This window comes from Gossypium arboreum, chromosome 3 (genome assembly GCF_025698485.1).
Source record: "Gossypium arboreum isolate Shixiya-1 chromosome 3, ASM2569848v2, whole genome shotgun sequence".
In the NCBI taxonomy this organism is placed as follows: domain Eukaryota; kingdom Viridiplantae; phylum Streptophyta; class Magnoliopsida; order Malvales; family Malvaceae; genus Gossypium; species Gossypium arboreum.
This window is the reverse complement of record NC_069072.1, coordinates 124,258,352-124,261,752: the sequence shown is the minus strand read 5'-3', so window position 1 is coordinate 124,261,752 and position 3,401 is coordinate 124,258,352. Positions and strand designations below refer to the sequence as shown.

Sequence of the window (3,401 nt, the reverse complement as noted above, 5' to 3'; positions counted from 1 at the left end):
CCCTAGAGGAGGAAGAAAAGGGGACACATAGAGAGGAAGGAAGAAATTACTCGAAGAAAGCCGATTGATCCATCTCAAAAGCCGGATTCATCATCAAGACTGAAGATCTCCCCTTAATTTCCCTTCAGAAGTTTTGGTTTTCTTTATGTTTTGTATTCATTATTATTCTGAGATGTTTTCCTTTTTAGTTATGAACTAAATCCCCTAAATACCAAAGGGGAATGAAACCTAAGATGAATCTTGTTATTATTTTCTGAATTGTATGATAAATATTTAACTTGTCCTTAATTATGTGTTCTTAATTCTTGTTTTGATATCCCATGATACTGATTCAAGATAAGCTCTTATTCATAGGAGGAATAAACCCTGTTTAAGAGTACATTTGTCATAATTAAGCGGAGTTGATTGCGCGCCTAAAGATAGGGTGACAAGATTTTGCCGGATTAGGGTGAAACCTAATAGCAGGATCCATAGATCGAGTTAATGCCACCCTAGAGTATTAATTACAGAAAAGTCTCAATTATTCAATTTAGGGATTAGACATTATTAGTCTTGAATAGGGATAATAACATAACTTAGGGATCTCTACGGAATAAGTTGAATGAATAAATCGTTCGTTTCGGAGCCAGAATAACAAGTAAAGTCTAGGTGGATTTTTCCTTAGGTATTGTCTTAATTCAATTGTTTTCCAAAAGTAATCCCTCAATTCTATTTTCTGTGAATTCTTAGTTTAGATAATTAGTTAGTTAAAACAAAACCCCTTTATTTTTAGGCTAGATAATAGAAAGACATTCATTACTAGTACTTTTAGTTCCTTTGGGTTCGACAATCTGATCTTGCTAAAACTATACTACTGTTTGTTAGGTACACCTGGCTACATCGTGATAATAGTTAGTTTCAAGAATGATTCATTATAAATATTTAAAACCTGTCACACGAAAATCGCGATCAAGTTTTTGGTGCCGCTGCAGGGGAACTAAGATATTAGGGACGCTCAATTTTTATTACTTAAGCCATTTATTTTACTTGCAATTTAATTTAATTTTTATTCTTATTTAATTTTTAATTTTTATTAATTTACTTTTTCTTTTTCTTGGCAGGTTTTTATAGTTTAAGATTAGAAGAAACCCATCAGGACCACTACTTTTTGACGAAGAAATCGATCGCACAGTTCGCAAAAACCAAAGAGAAATAAGGTGAAGCTTAAGATACACAGAGAATGAGCAAGAGGACGATACTTAACCCCCAACCGAAGAGATGGCTAAGAACCAAGACAATCAACTACCTCCTGCAATTGCGGTTAATCAAAATCCTACTCCATGCACTATGTATGATTATGATAAACCTTCTTTAACAGGAACTGAATCGAGCATAGTTACACCTGCTGTAGCTGCAAATACTTTTGAACTAAAACCTAACACTATTGAAATGATACAACAATTTGTTCAGTTTGATGGTTTGCAGGATGAGGATCCCAATGCTCACTTAGCAAACTTTTTGGAACTATGCGATACATTTAAAATTAATGGTGTTTCTAATGATGCCATTCGTCTTCGATTATTCCTTTTTTTGTTGAGGAACAAAGCTAAACAGTGGTTGAACTTGTTACCACGAGGATCAATTACTACTTGGGAGCAAATGACTGAAAAATTTCTAATAAAATATTTTTCGCTGGCTAAAATGGCAAAATTACGTAATGATATCTCTTCATTTGTACAGATGGACTTAGAAACAATCTACGATGCATAGGAGAGATACAAGGACTTTTTGAGAAGGTGCCCTCACCATGGGTTACCGCTTTGGCTTCAGGTTCAAACATTTCATAATGGCCTGAATCCTTTGACTTGAAAAATGGTTGATGCAGCTGCTGGTAGAATCATCAATAATAAAACACCTGAAGATGCTTATGAGTTTATAAAGGAGATGTCACTGAATAACTATCATTGGCAAGTCATGAGGACAAAACCAACGAAAACAACCGATGTTTATAACGTCGATTCGGTCACCATGCTCTCTAATCAGGTAGAACTATTGAATAAGAAAATTGATGGTTTTCTTAGTTCTTCACAGGTTCACCCAGTAATGCAATGCAAAGCAAGTGGAGGTGGATCAAGCAATTTGGAATACCAACCTTATGGCTACAACATGGATAACGAGCAGTTAAATTACATGGGTAATAATCCTCGATCTCAAAACAATCCATATAGTAACACTTACAATGCAAGTTGGAGGAACCACCCAAATTTCTCGTGAGGCAGTCAAGGAAATCGAAGACCACAACATCCTCTGAGTTTTCAACAGCCACCCTATCAATAGGAAAAGGCTCACAAAGTTTATCTCGGTGTCAGAAACCCATTTTCAGAATACCGAGACAGTACTTAAAAATCAACAAGCTTCAATCCAAGGGCTCAAAACTCAGATAGGCCAGCTTTCTAAACTAATCTCCGAATGACCACAAGGTAGCTTGCCAAGTAATACTGAACCCAACCCAAGGGAACAGCTCAACGCGATTAATGTTCAAGATGAAGAAGGATTCGTTGAGCCTGAGCCAGAACCGAGGCAAGAAACTGTGGTAAGCAGAGGTTAAGGTGAGGTAGGTCATAATAAAAACAAATCAGTGAATTTCGAATTTAAACCTCGTGTGCCATACCCCAACGCGACAAGGAAAGACCGCTCAGAAGAACAATTTGGTAAATTCCTTAAACTCTTAAAAAATTACATATTAACTTACCGTTTATTGAAGCTCTATCGTAGATGCCAAACGCAACGAAATTTTTAAAAGGAGCTTTTAGCAAATAGTAGAAGTTGGACGAGGCGTCGCATGTGGAGCTAAACCCAGTTTGCTCAGCTATTCTCCAAAATAAACTACCCAACAGACTAAAAGATCCAGGGAGTTTTACGATTCCTTGCTTAATTGGTAGTTTAGATGTTAATAATGCATTAGCTGATTTAGGGGCTAGTATTAACGTCATGCCCTACAAAATATTTAAACAATTAGGTCTTGGGAAACCCAAACAGACTAGGATAAGCATTCAATTAGCAGATAAAACTATAAGATTTCCTAGGGGTATTATTGAAGATGTGCTAGTTAAAATCGATAAATTTATATTTCCCGTTGACTTCATTGTTCTAGACATAGAGGAGGATACTCCTTTGATTTTAGGAAGGCCGTTTTTAGCAACTACTAAAACGATTATTGATGTTGGCACAGGTGAACTCACACTCCATGTGGGAGATGAAACAATCACCCTTTAAGCTCGTAATTCTGGCAACACATCAAAAATTGAAGGTGATCGTCTAAACCATCCTACGAAAATTGATAATATGGTGCAACCTACTTTGCAAGAAATGAGTCTGAAGGAAGTACATGAGTCATTCTCAAGTAATGGTAGAGGACCTAT

The 3,401-nt window shown here is 36.3% G+C and overlaps 1 non-coding gene across 1 annotated transcript; it reads right to left on the bottom strand.

The window, feature by feature from the left end:
• Nucleotides 1–1,685: 1,685 nt before the first annotated feature.
• Nucleotides 1,686–1,793, bottom strand: LOC128291173 (small nucleolar RNA R71). Its single transcript, XR_008280949.1, has one exon. It is a non-coding gene; the product is annotated as a small nucleolar RNA R71 (small nucleolar RNA).
• Between the last annotated feature and the right edge of the window lie 1,608 nt (nt 1,794–3,401).